We start from the raw sequence: 16,538 nt of genomic DNA on the forward strand, positions 1-16,538 counted from the left end.
ACTGATAATCTTTCATATAAATTTACGTCATTTCAAATCAAATAATCATTTTTATTTGCATAATGAATGGACTGATAATCTTTCTTATAAAGTTTTTGTTTTTTGGGTAACAAATAAAGACTTTATTTATTTAGCTGAAATCCCTGTAGATCTTACACATTAAAAAGTCAAAGAGTAATTAAAGATAAAAAGGGGGTAGGGAAAAGTGATACATGAATCAATCCTGTGAGAGGGCCGCTGAAGTGATACAATTTATTTCTTATAAACTTATGTCATTTCAAAGAAAGGGCAATCTTCTTATAAGACAACAATTGAATTATGGTAATGGAGATCCACATGAGAAATTAGAGAGACCACATCATCTGAAGATGAGCATGGAATGTTTGTGATGCGTCCAAAATCTGCTCAGCCCTTAGATCTCCTCGTGATGACCTGCAAAACGAAAGCGTCAGATGTGGCCCGACCGCTGGGGTCGGGAGTCCACCTCCGAAGGCTAAGTCAGTTGATGAACTTAATCACAAACGGCCCTGCTAGAATCACAGAGCTAAGGAATGAAGAACTGGGAAAGGTGATCTAGATAGTAGAGCGCTGATAGTTTAAGTCTATCAGTATGTATCTGAACCTGAGTCTCAGATTGTGTGTTTTTGATCCCCTCACCTCGTATGGTAGTGAGGTTTATATAGAGTGTACCTTCGAATCTCCTTCGTTGGATGCACTTGAGCCTTCTTCGGGTAGTCGTTGGATCTTAACAGTTAGATCCGTTGAGCAATAGACTTCTACTAGTTTGGACTAGTAGAGGACTCCTGAGATAACCTTTAGGTTATGTGATGATTATCCCTTCGACAATGATTATCCGCAGCCGTTAATTCGAGTCTGCCATCATTAGGGTAATTACCCTAATCCATAAGTAGGATTAGGGCACGCTTGTAGCCGAATAAGCTTTCTTCTTCAGCAAGCCATCTTCTGGATCCGGTTCGCTCGGGAGCAAGTCGGTTCCCTCTGTCTCGACCGGGGTCGAGGGTCGGACCAGTGTGAACCCAGTCTGATCATAATTTCTCCGTATCACGAGCCCCCCAGACCAAGCGTTCGGTCGATCCCGAGGGCTTGGTTTTTAACTGGGTTCTTCGTCAGGTGATAATCTCTGCGTGCTTCATTAAATGTCATATCACATTTAATGCGGTGGTCACTTTTCCTCGAGCGTTGTGAGTGTAAGGTCACGTATCTCTTTGCAGTTGATCTGTCGTGGCTCACGTCATCCAAGCGACGGTTTCCGAACGCCTATTTTGGATTCGTGAGTTCAAACATTCAAAACGTCTTTCAATCTTGATCGTTGATTTTGAATCAATCTCGATCGTTCAGATTCCCGAACACTCGTGCGGGAGTTTTAAAAGCGGTTCGTTGTCTTCGTAGGTTTCATTCTTCCTGTCTGGAATTTGAACCTTTGTTGTCTGCTTCGCGCCTTCTTGCTCTCAAGCTTCCGCCTAACTGAATCAGTAAGTTTACTGGTCTTTTTCTTTTTTTAGTTTACTGAAACAAGTAATGGCGGACGATGGGGCTTCTCTGGTACCCAGTGTTGGTAATAGCAGTGAGGCTTTTGCTTCTCCTGCTCCCGAACAGTCGGATAGTGACAACAAAACCCTAACTTTCCTCTGGCGCGAGTTTGCTGAAGTTTCTCGAAAAGGTTTAGAAAGAAAAACCGAAACTTCTCCTGCCCTCCTCGAGTCTGGATCTTCCAAGATTGTCGAGTCTTCTAGGCAGCCTCAAACTTCCAGGTCCGATGGTGGACCTGGCTCTGTTCCCTCCATTTATAATGAGGAAACCCTTCTTTTAGCCATCCAAGATTTTGATTTTCCTTCCTCTTATCAGGTTAGGGCTCCCCACCCTGATAAGAGGGTTGATTCAACCCTTTTGGGTGAATTCTCTCTGTATATAGATGCACTGGAAAGCGGGGTTCGCTTTCCCTTTTTTAATCCTTTGTTCTCCGCAGTTCTGAATCATTGGGACATTTGTCCCGGAATGCTCCTCCCCAATAGCTGGCGTCTCATCGTCGGTTTCTTCGGTTTGTGTTTTGAACTTGGCATTACGCCATCTCTTTCTCTCTTTGTACATTTTCATGTTCTTTCTATCTCCCATCCTCCCGGATGGGTTTTTCTATCCAAACGCAATAAGGTTGAACTTGATTGGAGGGGCAACATCCTTGTTAAAGGAACTTGCCCTTCTAACCACAAAAGATGGCGCGAACGATACTTTTTCTGTCGAGCGCCTCCATCAGATCTTAACTTCCCAACCGCCTGGAGGAGGTGTACTTCTTCTTTCGAGAATAACCGAGGCCTTCCCTTATCAAGACGAGGCGGCCGTCAGGAAGATCAAATCCATTGCATGGTATCAAAAGATACATGGACTCGAAGTGGAGTATAACTCCATTCTTCAGTACTGGGGCCTGGCTCATTGTGAGCTTCTAACCACCATCCTTTAATTTTACTGAAGTGATATGTCCTTAATTTTGACTCTTGTCATTCTTCTTTGCAGTGCCTCCAAGAATGAACCCTGAGAACCTGCGAGTGAAGGCCGCTAGGGCCGTTGTGACAGCCGAGCAACGATCACCCAGAGCCTTGACCGTAGATTAAGAGGCTTCTGTTCCCTCTCCCGACCCCTCTTATAGGGGTATCAGGAATATCAGGCCCGTGGCTGATGCTTCGGGTAAAGGGAAAAAACTGATGCTGGAGAGGTTTAATGTCTCTTCCTCCGCCCGAACCAAAAGGAGGCATGACACAATTGATGCTTCCTCCCATAAAAAAATCCATAGTTTCAACGGATTGTGAGGAGGTCTTCACCCCCCAGTGGACCCTGAAGCTGACCGACAGGGTGACTCGGGATCCTGAGAAAGCTGCAGAGTGGAGCTCCCTCAGTCTTGCTCCTTCTGATCGCCAGGAATTTGAAGCCCTGGATGACATCTCCCTTGTTTGTCAATCTACAAGGTACCGGTCTTCTTGCTTACTTATTTTTTCATAATTTCTTATGACTTCTTCTGATATTTTCCGCCTTCCCAGGAATGCTGTGTTGAGCTTTTATCAATACATGGAAGCATTGAGCCGGGATGGTCACACCAGCTCCTTGCTACAAACCTGTGAGGAGAATTTGGCCAAGGCCAATTCTGAAATAGACCGGCTGACTGCAGCTGCTGAGGAGCTGCAGAAAAAGCATGAGGAAGAAGTGATCTCCCTTAAGGAGGCCCTCGAAGCTTCGAAGATTCATGTCGCTGCTGCCGAGCACGAGGCCAGGAAGCAAAAAGCAGCTGCCACGTTGTTCGGTGACAGGCTTGAATTCAAATGCAGGGAGCTCGAAGAACATCTGAAGTTGGCGATCCCTAGCAAGCCCGAGCATATAAAGCCAGAGCTTCGGAAGGATTGTGTTCGGAAATACCTGAACAGCGTACCTTTCTCCGAGCTGCTAGGTGCCTACAACATTCAAGCTTATCGCTTGGGACAGAACGACGTTTGGGAGCAAATTCTCGCATCAATCCCTTCCTTTGATACTGCTCCCTTTCGTGAGGTGTGCCACAAAGAGGTCTTCGGGAAAGTTGGCATGGATCTCCCGGACTGGGCTCGGGAAGAAGATGATCCTTTTCCAGCTGACCCTCAATATGAGGCATACCTGGCTGACGAGCCGGCGCTTCCAGAGGAGAAATCACAAGCCGAGTCTCAAGTTGCTGCTGTAGAGGACTCAGCCGATGCCATTCTTGAGGAAGGCTCTTCTCAAGATCCTGAGAAAAGTCCTCCCGACCAGGGTCCCTCGGGCAACAATGAAGAAGAGGCTTAGGGAGTTATCTTTTATTGTAAAGATTTACCCTCTTATTAATGAATAGACATTTCTTTTTCATGTTGGCCTTTACATTTCCCCGTCTCCTGCCGAAATCTTGCCTTGAATATCAAAGTATAAATGATAAAACTTATCACTTAACTTTACATTCTTCGCCGAATAATAATCTTGTAGAAATATTGTGAAGACGCGTTTCGGAAAGATGCATTAATCTTCCCCACTACTTCATTTATTGCAAAGTCCGCACGTTTCCCTTCTGCGAAGTTCAAACGTTTTCTTGCTTTTGTATACCATTCACTGTTTCCAATGAATCGGAAATACATCCATTATTTTAATGGCGGTGCGACGATTGGAGGTATCTCTGCGTCAGGTGCTCGTTTCCACATGTTTCCATGTGGCATCCCTCCGACCGTTGATCTTGCTTCCTGTGGATTTCGAAGCGTCATTTCGATCTAGGTCGTCGGTTGTCCTTAGCCTTCAACCGTCGTCTTAATACCTGAGGCTATTTAAAGCCTTCGTGGGTACTCTTCATCTATCGTGCTATCTGCAAGTTAGATTTGCTAAAGTGCTAAAGCGACATTCCGTCCTTCGGCCTGCTCCCGTATTCCTCGTACTCCAACAACAGCTCTATCAATTTCTGAACAAGTGAGTTTCTTGATTACTCATCTCTTTCCCCACTTCCCCCCTGAGTAAACTGCACAGTAGTAATACTTGGGGTTTAGTTATTTGGTTTTGTCAGAAGTGATAGAAAACTAGGGTTTTCCCTCTTTTTGTCGTCGTTTGATTTCTGTACCGATACGGCTTGTTTGTTTGCATAGTGGCTCCCAAGATCAACCCGAACTTTATCAGAGCAAAATCTAGCAAGAAAATTGTTTCATCGGTGGTGGTTGGGGCCAGTGAGGTGGTTTCAGCTAGTGAATCCTCCAAGCGTAAGGCGACTGCTGTCGGTGAATCTTCAAGTCAGATTCCCACAGTTTCTATTGATGTCGCTCATACGCCTCTTTTGCCCGAAGTGATCGCTCGTCTTTCCTAGGAAGATCTTGATCACTCCGTTGCTGATGGTGCTGCCGACGCCCCTGCTGGTGAGACTGTTGGTGCACCCTTCCCGAAAGAGACTCTTCGAGCATCTGAGGCAACTATGTTGGGGTCTGATGAAGGTGTGGTCCCAGCAGGCGCTGCTCCTATTTCCAATTCTAGTGCTTGTTTGGCATCCTCCTCCTCTCCTTCCGAGTTGGAGGATTTTGCCACCAGGAAGCGCCGTCGGGTGACAAGTGATGCAGCTCATCCTTCTCTTGATGTAGCTCATCCTTCTCATCCTTCGCTTGAATTAGTGTCAAACGAGTTTGACAGAGCGTTGGAATGGTGTACTGCTGCTCGAATGACTTTTGAGAGCGCAGTTCTTTCCAAACTTCCAGATGAAGTCTTTACGAAGTCACTGGTGATGTAAGTCTTTCTTCATTATCTTCGATTCCGAAAAATTACTCTTCCGCTCCTTTTTAACTCGGAAGTTGTTTGCGGGAGTCTTCTTTGGTAACTTCCACAACCAAGTGGAAGCGGTTTCTAGGCTCGATGAGGTTGAGCAATGAAGTTTCCAGGCTTCGGGAAATCTCTGAAGCTAAAGATACTGAGATTGCTCGCCTTCGGAAACTAGCTTGGGAGGTGCCAGGAGAAAAGAATTCAATGATCGGTCATCTTCAGTCGGACTTGGATGATGCCAGGGAGAAGATTCGGCGACTAGAGCGAGCAGTTGGAAAGTCAGGAGCCAAAGGATCTGAAACGTTACCTCAAAGGCAAGCTGTCGTTCCGTTGCCCGAATCCCTTCCAACTGATGTTCGCAGAGCTGCGTCTTCAAGTATTTACACGGTAAGCCCTTTGTTGATATGCTGAATGCTTATAACTTGCGGCGTCATCGGGATGGTGAGAACGAAGTATGGGAATCAATATTAAGGAAGGATCCTCATTTTGATACAACTCCCTACAGTGTTGTTTGCCATCCTGAAGTATTTACCGACCTGGGTATTCCTCCTACTGACGGGACCAAAGATAAGATTGATCCTCCACCTTCCGATCCAGATATTATGCATTATCTGGAAGATTCTCCTGTTTATTCTCCCCTGGAAGAAGTCAATTATGACGAGCTCGTCTTGAATGCAAGTTTGGTCGAGGACCATACTTCTCCTTGGCAAGCTGGACAAAGAGTATGAAATTGCAGAGGATTTTATGCATACCGAAATATTTTTTGTAATCCTCATTTCTTCCCTTCTTTACCTTGAATCCACACCAATGGTTGACTCATATGCTTGTTCTAGCAAAGTCTCGTCGATCTTGTATAACTTCTTAACAGTCACTGATGATGACTTTCTTTTTTGACCGAAGATTGTATCCAGCTTTTGTAATTGTTTTGATATTGGCCTCTTTTGATCTTTTGAAGAAATAAGAAATTAACTTCATCTTGAGCTTTGCTATTCACTTGAATTGCTATTGAATTAGGTCTTAGTTGTTTGAAACAATGCCTTTACTTAAGGATTTCCGGAGAAATACAATAAGTCTGAGAAGGAACTCACTCGGGTTTTAAACCGATGCCTTTACTTAAGGATTTCCGGAGAAATACAATAAGTCTGAGAAGGAACTCACTCGGGTTTTAAACCGATGCCTATACTTAAGGATAATTCAAAAATTCAATAAGTCTTGAAGGAACTTACTCGGGTTTCAAACCGACGCCTTGCAAAAGGAACTCACTCGGATTTTCATCCGATGCCTCAACTTAAGAAAGTCCGAAAAAATTCCATAAGTGTTGAAGGACCCACACGAATTTTCATCCGATGCCTTATAGTTGGATATTGTTCTTGAATGTAGTGTATGATGCCCCCCAATCAAAAGATATTTTTTTGAAAGCCAAAAATTGCATTGATTGAGTTGAAAATGATTACATCGCGAACAAAATTGAAATCATCATCAAGGATAAAACTTTTTGAGATGCCTGGCATTCCACGAACGATCCAACTCTTTATGGGTGTTGATGTTCTTCAGCCTGTAAGCTCCTGAACCAACTAGTTTTACAACCATATAAGGTCCTTCCCAGGAAGGGTCCAATTTTCTTTGGTGACGGGGGTCGGAAGCTAGGGTGTTTCTCAACACCAAATCTCCGGCTAAGTACTGACGATTCTTCACTCGAGTATTATAATGAGACGCTATCCTTCTTTGATAATGTTGAGTTCGTGCTATTGCCTTTGCCCGAACTTCGTCCAACAGATCAAGACTATCAAGCAGTCCTTGTTCATTTGCTTTTTCCTCGAAGTCACGATCCCTTAATGTCCCCGCCATTATCTCCACTGGTGCCAATGCTTCAGATCCATATGCCAATCTAAATGGAGTTTCTCCTGTGGGTGTTCGAACCGTAGTTCTATAAGCCCATAGTACATTATGAAGTTCTTCGACCCAAGAAGCTTTGTCAGCTTCGAGTCTTCTCTTTATTCCTTCCAGTAGCGTTCGGTTAGTAACCTCTACCTGTCCATTGCTCTGGGGGTATGCCACTGAGGACATACGATGCTTGATCATATATGTTCCGCAAAATTGCTCAAATTGCGGACAGTCGAATTGAGTACCATGGTCAGTGACGATAATCTTTGGAATCCCAAAGAGATATATGATTGATTCAAGCACGAATTTCTCCACTTTTTTCTCAGTAATTGCTGCCAGTGCACTGGCTTCAACCCATTTTGTGAAGTAATCAATTGCTACTATCAGATATTCCCGTCCGCCTGATGCCTTGGTGAATTTGCCCATGATATCAATTCCCCACATCGCAAAGGGAATGGGATCTAGAATTGAAGTCATGGTTTCCGCCGGACGCTTCGATACTTTAGCATGAATTTGACAGTTACCACATCGACGAACATATTCCATAGCAGCCTCTTGGACCTTAGGCCAATATAACCCAAGTCTCAGAATTTTGTGAGCCAGGGCTTGTCCACCCATGTGAGCTCCACAAATTCCTTCATGAACCTCAGCCAAAGCTGATTTTGCTCCTTCGGGGCCTATACATCTCATAAGGGGTCCAGAATAAGATCTTTTGTATAGTCTCCCATTCTGAATGACAAATCTAGCTGATCGAATCTTGATCAACTTTGCCTCTTTTGGATCCTCAGGTAATTTGTCATCTCTTAGATACTCGATTATCGGATCCATCCAGCAACGTTCTGCTTCAATATAAGAAATTTCTTTCTCATGATAACTTGGAAAAGTTATCTCTTCAATATAGACCGAAGGGTCTAGATTCTTTTCTTTGGCATTGGCTAGTCGGGATAGCTCATCTGCCATTGAATTTTCATTCCTCGAAATCTGAGATATCTTCAAATTCCGAAATTGGTTTTGAAATGCCTGCACTATCTCTTGATATTTACGCAAGCGTGGTTCTTTAATACCATACTCCCCCCTGGACTTGGTTTCGCCTCGTTATTACTTGCTTCAAATGCAAATCTCAAAGCATATCGAATAATAAATCCTGCTGGACTTTTTAATAGAATTCCAGCTCCTGCTCCATCTTTATTACTCGAACCATCCACATATTCCTCCCAAGTGGTTGGTATAATGGGATCCTCGATGGTGGATTCCACCGGTGCAGTAGTTTCTACTACAAAATCGGCTAATGCCTGAGCCTTGATTGCAGTTCTGAGCTTAAAGCTCACTTGGAACTCGCTGAGTTCAACTGACCAGGACACCATCCTTCCAGACAAATCAGGTTTATTAAGAACTTTAGTAAGAGGAAAATTTGTAAATACCTCAATTGGATGAGCCTGAAAATATGGCCTTAGCTTCCTGGAGGCCATCATGAGAGCCGGAGCCTGCTTCTCAATCTGTGAATATCTTGTCTCCGCATCTAGCAACACGTGGCTTACATAGTAAATCGGCCGCTGTTTTTTATCTTTTTCACGAACAAGTACTGCATTGACCGCTGAAAAGGACGCCGCTAGATATAGCTGTAATATTTCCCCCTTCTCTGGTCTGGACAGGATCGGTGGTTGTCCAAGTGCTTCTTTTAACTCCTCGAAAGCTTTCTGGCACTCTTCAGTCCATTTTGCTTCCTTGCTGCCCTTCAGGTCCTTAAGTGCCTTGAAGAAAGGCAAACATTTTTCTCCAGACTTGGAGATGAATCGATTCAAAGCAACAACTCTCCCTGTTAAACACTGCACATCACGAACAGTTTTGGGAGCCTCCATATCAACCAGAGCTTGTATTTTGGCAGGATTAGCCTCAATTCCCCTCTGTGATACCATGAAGCCCAAAAATTTGCCCGAGGAGACTCCAAAGGCACACTTTTCTGGGTTTAGCTTCGTTTAATATTTTCGCAATACTGAAAACACATCAGTCAAATCTGCAATATGATTTGCTTTTGTAAAGCTTTTCACTAGCATGTCGTCAACATAAGCTTCAACATTCTTTCCTATCAGCTCTTTGAAAATCTTGTTGACGGCCCTCTGATATGTTGCTCCTGCATTCTTCAGGCCAAAAGGCATGACCTTATAATAATAGCTTTCATGATCAGTCATGAAAGCCGTATACTTCTCATCCTCCTTATTCATAAGGATCTGATTATACCCTAAGTAGGCATCCATGAAACTTAAAGTTTCATATCCTGCAGTCGCATCTATCAAGAGGTCAATCCGAGGCAACGGATAGCAATCTTTAGGGCAAACCTTATTAAGATCTGTGTAGTCTGTACACATCCTCCACTTCCCATTCGCCTTTTTTACCATTACCACGTTGGCCAACCAAGTTGGGCATTCAATTGGTTCTATGAAACCATAATTCTTGAGTTTTTCAACTTCGCTACGAACGGCTTCATATTTTCAATGGAGAAATTTCTTCTTTTCTGTATCACTGGTTTCACCTTAGGATCTATCCAGAGTTTGTGCTCTGCGACGGCCCGATCGATTCCTGGCATGTCCTCAGCAGACCATGCAAATACATCTTTATTCTGTTGAAGGAATAACTTCAACTCATCTTTAAATTCCTCCAGCTATTCAGACCCGATATAAGTAATCTTTTTCTCATCCTCGGTACACAGCTGGATTTGTTCCAGCTTCTCCACTGGTTCGAGTCTTTGCATCTCTGCCTCTTCCCGATCGTCTCGAACTTCTATAGGTAGGGCAGTTACCTTCCTCGGGCCCTCCTTGTCTTTTAAATAGGCAACGTAACACTGCCGAGAGATCTTCTGGTCAGAGGAGACTTGACCAATTCCCATATCAGTCGGGAATTTTATCTTCAGGTGCTTTTTCGAAACAATAGCACCTATCTTGGATAAAGATGGTCGCCCGAGGATCATATTATAAGCTGGCAGTTCCCGAACCACCAAAAAATTGATTCAGACGGTTGTTTTCTTAGGAAAACTTCCAATAGATAAGTCCAACTGGACCGATCCTTCCGCCACTGCAGATGACCCTGCAAAACCATATAGATGTGTGGATGAAGGTTTCATCAAGTCCTGATCCACCTTCAATTTTTGATACACTTCGTAAGAAATTAGGTCAGCTGCAGACCCTGTATCAATCAAAACTCTATGCACTTCCCGGCGTGCAATCTCTACCTTGATGACTATGGCATCATCATGAGGTAAACAAACATCTCTTTCATCCTCCTCGCTAAAGGTGATAGAATCTTCACCATTCAGCTTCTTCCGCTTCTGCGTCTCTCCGGTTCCAACAAATTTGGATTTTGTTTTCAGACTCCGGAGTGACTCGGGCTCTGGTCCCCCGAAGATGGTAAGGATCGATGACCGAGTAGCTTCAATCACCTTCTTGCCCTTCTTAGACTTCGGGGCCTCCCTTGATCATTCCGAACTAACCGAACGATCCCTTTTAGGAGCAGCCGGACGTGGCTCCTCCCTCCTTCTACTAACAAAACTGGACAGATGTCCCTGAGATATTAATCTCTCAATATCTGCTTCCAGATGACGACAGTCATTTGTATAATGACCATAGTCCTTGTGGAATCGGCAATACTTTTCTCGATCCTGCTGCTCTCCGTGTTTCAAAAGAATTTTAGGCGACCACTTCAAAATATTTTTTCTTTTGAGGATATTTAAAATATCAACCCGAGGAACATTCAATGGAGTGTACTCACTTTTACCGGGGGAAAATGATATCCCGCAATTGGCTCGGCAAAGGGAGTCTTCCGAATGACTGAGTAAATATCCTCAGTTATTTTTCCCTTAGCCAACTGCCCTAATTTCTCATTGATGTTGGCCAATTCCTGACCAATCTGGGTCGGGTGATCTTCAGCAATATGATCACGACCTCGATTAACACGATCATCCCGTGCTACTCGATCATCACGAACAGCCCGTCCTTCCCGAGCATTCCGCTCGTCGCAAACTGCTCGATCATCACGAACGGTTCTTCTGACAGTGGGTGAGTGAGTTCTTACCCCTGTATCCAACCTTGTATTTGAATCAGTTGTACTCTCTTGCGGTCTTTCTAACCGGTCGTCTCGCCTAGGTTGATCATCAATCCTCCTAAGTCCTCAGTCTCCTTCCCAAAAATTCTGACCGATATTCCGGTCTTCAGCCAATCTCTGATCACGTGGCAATGCACGTCTCCCTGAATCGCGCTGATCAGGTTCTTGTGGTAAAACCACTCGTCTGGTGAGCATGCGGAGTGCTTGGCTCACCTCCAAGAGTTGAATCTTTACCTGATCCAATTGATCTTGGAGTGTATCAGGAGGATTACGTCCTCCCTGACCTTCATCTACCTCGATAGGATTTTGGCTTCCCTGAGGAATATCTGGATTATTCGCTCCAGGGATCTGAACACCGGAATTGCGTTGTGCAGCGGCTACTGCGGCTGCTGATCTAGTCACCATGGCTTTTCAAGTCATTTCCCACAAACGGCGCCAAATGATGCATCCAAAATCTGCTCAGCCCTTAGATCTCCTCGTGATGACCTGCAAAACGAAAGCGTCAGATGTGGCCTGACCGCTGGGGTCGGGAGTCCACCTCCGAAGGCTAAGTCAGTTGATGAACTTAATCACAAACGGCCCTGCTAGAAGCACAGAGCTAAGGAATGAAGAACTGGGAAAGGTGATCTAGATAGCAAAGCGCTGATAGTTTAAGTCTATCAGTATGTATCTGAACCTGAGTCTCAGATTGTGTGTTTTCGATCCCCTCACCTCGTATGGTAGTGAGGTTTATATAGAGTGTATCTTCGAATCTCCTTCATTGGATGCACTTGAGCCTTCTTCGGGTAGTCGTTGGATCTTAACAGTTAGATCCGTTGAGCAATAGACTTCTACTAGTTTGGACTAGTAGAGGACTCCTGAGATAACCTTTAGGTTATGTGATGATTATCCCTTCGACAATGATTATCCGCAGCCGTTAATTCGAGTCGGCCATCATTAGGGTAATTACCCTAATCCATAAGTAGGATTAGGGCACGCTTGTAGCCGAATAAGCTTTCTTCTTCAGCAAGCCATCTTCTGGATCCGGTTCGCTCGGGAGCGAGTCGGTTCCCTCCGTCTCGACCGGGGTCGAGGGTCGGACCAGGTGTGAAACCTGGTCTGATCATAATTTCTCCGTATCAGTTTGGTATGATGCATTTTGAACTATGAGGTTGGCTTTTTTCTCCTCTCTACTTATTTGACGAAGAATATCCTCACCATTTCAAGTTTTCAAGTTATTACAATTATAGCGAGTGAGATACTTACAAAGAATTTATGAAAAAAGAAAGAAGATACTTACAAAAATAAATGGCATTTCAGAAGGGAAAAAAAAAAAGAGAGAGAGTGTGTGTGTATGAAGCCACTTTCAGTTAATGAATGAAATATTCACAAGGATAACAATTGAATTATAGTGATGGAAATTAGCATGTCAAATCTTAGAGATATCACTTCATCTAAAGATTAGTATGGAATGCTTGATATGATGCTTTTGTTTATGCATGAAGCCCACCGCCGACCATATGAAACAAAAATATCTAGCTTTAATTCGCCATTTTGGGCCATGGAATTGACGTACAGGGTCACTTGGTTAGAACCATGCTCCGACATGTCGCCAGGTGTCGCCCTGTCAGTCCCTGGCGACACGGGCAATACCGGCAACATGTCGCCCGATTTTTTGCCACCAATCGAAGCTTTTCATGAGGTTCAAGTTTAGATAAATAAACCGCACAATCATGGTGGATGAGCTTTTTAGACCAGTAACTGAGTTGAAGGAGAACAAAGGTGGTGAATCAATCAGAGATTGATACTCAAGAGACACGCAGCGGTTAAAGACCCAACTTCCCTAGGGGAGGTCTTGGGTTCGCACCCACTCGGCCGCATTAATATAAAGTCCCCCCCCCCCGAGGATGTAAATCGTGGTGCACGCCCGGATGAACCTCAATTCCACCAAAAAAAAAGAAGAAAGAAAGAAGACAATGTACTCTTGAAATTACTCGCCTTTTCTTTGTAGACAATGTTTTTCTATTTTATCATGCCATGTTAGAAATAAGTATTCGAAACAACACAAAAGAAACTAGTTGTTGGCACCTTTAGGTACGTACGGTGTTGTTTTCCTTAAGACTTAATTTGCCCCCACCACTGCGTGTAAAAGGGTTACAACAGATTGTCTCCCAAGATACAAGAAAGCCCAAAAGTTGTTGATTTTAGGTGTTGTTATGCACTTACTAGACTAAAACACATAGTACTTATGAAAATCAATAGTCTGTTATGTGATCTAGGGGTTTCTATTGGTAGAGAGCTTCATAATTTGTAAGGCGTACTCTATATAGATAGGTACCATTATGTATAATCACCTCAATATGAGGTCAAACTTAAGCCGTTAGATCGTTTGGTTGTACAATTCAATGGTCCAAATTGATTGGATTTATCAATCTAGATATACCTTTCTTGGTACAAAGCCGCTTTTTTATATATAGGGGATGGAGGCCTTACATACGCCATCAACAAGAGTCGAACCCACACCTTTTTCACTAAGAGGTATTGATCTTACCAATCAAAGAACCATGCATTGTATATACCTTTATAACGAGTAGATTACGAATGCTACTCTAACTGTTGGATCTTGGATTCAGATGGATCTACCTCCATCATCTTGCCCGATCGTTGATCAAAACAAACGGCAATAGTAATAAACAATTAGGTAAAGACAATGCTAAGAGCAGAAAGCCGTAAGAATCTCATTGAAAATATAAATGGTGTAAGTGAACCTCTGCAGCACTCCAACGCAGTGGCGGCTATGGATGGCTACTCTCTCTCTCTCTCTCTCTCTCTCTCTGTGGCGCGCACACACAGTCTCGCTCGCAGTGGTTATCCACTTATTGCTGCCGCCGCCACCTCCGCCAGTGACAGTGGTGGTTGGAAGTGGAATGGCAGAGAATAGTGGTGGTGATGATTCTTCTGTGACGCCGTCGCCGTTGAAAGGGAGTCTAAACCCTAGCCTTCTCATTATAGATTTATATCTTTGATTCTCATGGTAGTGTTGATTTTCTCTGTTTGCTTCACCTTCTCCTCTACTACCTTAGTCGATCTTCCTCCACCACCTCTAGATCATCTGGTGATGGAAACCAGGATTCTGTGGATCACTCGCATCACGCTCACTGCACCTCCAGCTGCTGCATGTCTCTTGAGTATCAATCTCTGATTGATTCACTTCCTCTGTTCTCCTTCAACTCTATTACTGGTCTGAAAAGCTCATCCACCGTGATTGTGCGGTTTGTTTATCTAAACTTGAACCTCATGAGAAGCTTTGATTGTTGGCAAAAAATCGGGCGACATGTTGCCGGTATCGCCCGTGTCGCCAGGGACCAACAGGGCGATACCCGGTGGCATGTCGGACCATGGTTCTAACCAAGTGACCCTGTACGTCAATTCCATGGCCCAAAATGGCGAATAAAGCTAGATATATGTTTCATATGGTGGGCTTCATGCATAAACAAAAGCATCATATCAAGCATTCCATGCTCATCTTTAGATGACGTTATATCTCTAAGATTTGACATGCTAATTTCCATCACTATAATTCAATTGTTATCCTCGTGAATATTTCATTCATTAACTGAAAGTGGCTTCATACACACTCTCTCTCTCTCTTCTTCTTTTCTTTTTTTTTTTTTTTTCCTAAAATGCCATTTATTTTTGTAAGTATCTTCTTTCTTTTTTCATAAATTCTTTGTAAGTATCTCACTCGCTATAATTGTAATAACTTGGAAACTTGAAATGGTGGTGATATTCTTCGTCAAATAAGTAGAGAGGAGAAAAAAAGCCAACCTCATAGTTCAAAATGCATCATACCAAACATTCCATGCTCATCTTCAGATGATGTGGTCTCTCTAATTTCTCATGTGGATCTCCATTACCATAATTCAATTGTTGTCTTATAAGAAGATTGCCCTTTCTTTGAAATGACATAAGTTTATAAGAAATAAATTGTATCACTTCAGCGGCCCTCTCACAGGATTGATTCATGTATCACTTTCCCCTACCCCCCCCCCTTTTTATCTTTAATTTTATTCTTTGACTCTTTAATGTGTAAGATCCTACGGGGATTTCAGCTAAATAAATAAAGTCTTTATTTGTTACACAAAAAACAAAAACTTTATAAGAAAGATTATCAGTCCATTCATTATGCAAATAAAAATGATTATTCATGATGCTGATTTGAAATGACGTAAATTTATAAGAAAGATTATCAGTCCATTCATTATGGAAATAAAAATAAATACTAATGATGCTGCCCAGGATCGAACTGGAGACCTTCAGTGTGTAAGACTGACGTGATAACCACTACACCACAGCATCAACATGTTGAAGGAGTAGCAAAACTTTATTTGGATGCAGTCAGGAGAATCCAAATGCTTAAACTAAGCAAATAGGAACATGATAATCCCTAACCAGATGATTGTTTTTCAATTTATTTGACATAGATAGTCTTATTTGACAAAAAAAAAAAAAAAAATTGTTTGCACAGCAGTGCTGTCACATCCACCTAGCTGATACCCTACCTAGCATACCCGGGTGTGTGATCCACAGCCCCGAGGATCAAGTATCGAGGAACCAACCTCCCACATATACAATAACATAATCATGAGCAAGATAAAATCAATATAATATCATATAAACAATAAGATTGATAAGAATAAGAGAGACAATATAATCAGAGTGCATAATTTAAATGATACTAGTATATGAAAATCATAAGTAAATAGTATATGGAGAAATCACTCCCCAAATCGCGGCGGAAAGTAGTTCGAATATAATTAAGTTTACAATCCAATCCTCAAAAGAGGAAAATAAAGGGATAAATATCTAAACTAATGTTTCTTCAGTCTTACACAAAATATTCTCATAAACATAAACAAATGAAACTAGACATGGCCAACTCCGCTCCAGGGTGGGACTAATCCTGGTATGTAGCATAATCCATTGAGGGATCTTTAGAGTAATCTTTGTGAGCACCTTGATGGTAGTATGCTTCATCAACGGACGTCTCATAGTAGGGGCCATCAAGCTCTTCTATTCCTGTAGGATAGTCTAACAAAGCATCTGCACAAAAGGAGTGAGTTCAAAAGAATTTAGCAAGGCAATTATTCCACAATAACATAAATACATGATACAAAATATAGCATGATGCAAGATGATATGAAACAGACAATGCACGTATGAATTTAACTCTATGTATGTTAATCTCTATGGTAGACATGCTTTAAGTCATAGCATCATACTTC

General features: G+C 42.9%; 1 non-coding gene across 1 annotated transcript; it reads right to left on the reverse strand.

Annotated features, from left to right (window-relative positions):
• Positions 1-15,539: 15,539 nt before the first annotated feature.
• Positions 15,540-15,612, reverse strand: TRNAV-UAC (transfer RNA valine (anticodon UAC)). Its single transcript has one exon. It is a non-coding gene; the product is annotated as a tRNA-Val (tRNA).
• Positions 15,613-16,538: the final 926 nt, after the last annotated feature.

This window comes from Hakea prostrata, chromosome 2, assembly GCF_041222555.1.
Source record: "Hakea prostrata isolate BN-2017 chromosome 2, UWA_Hpros_2, whole genome shotgun sequence".
In the NCBI taxonomy this organism is placed as follows: domain Eukaryota; kingdom Viridiplantae; phylum Streptophyta; class Magnoliopsida; order Proteales; family Proteaceae; genus Hakea; species Hakea prostrata.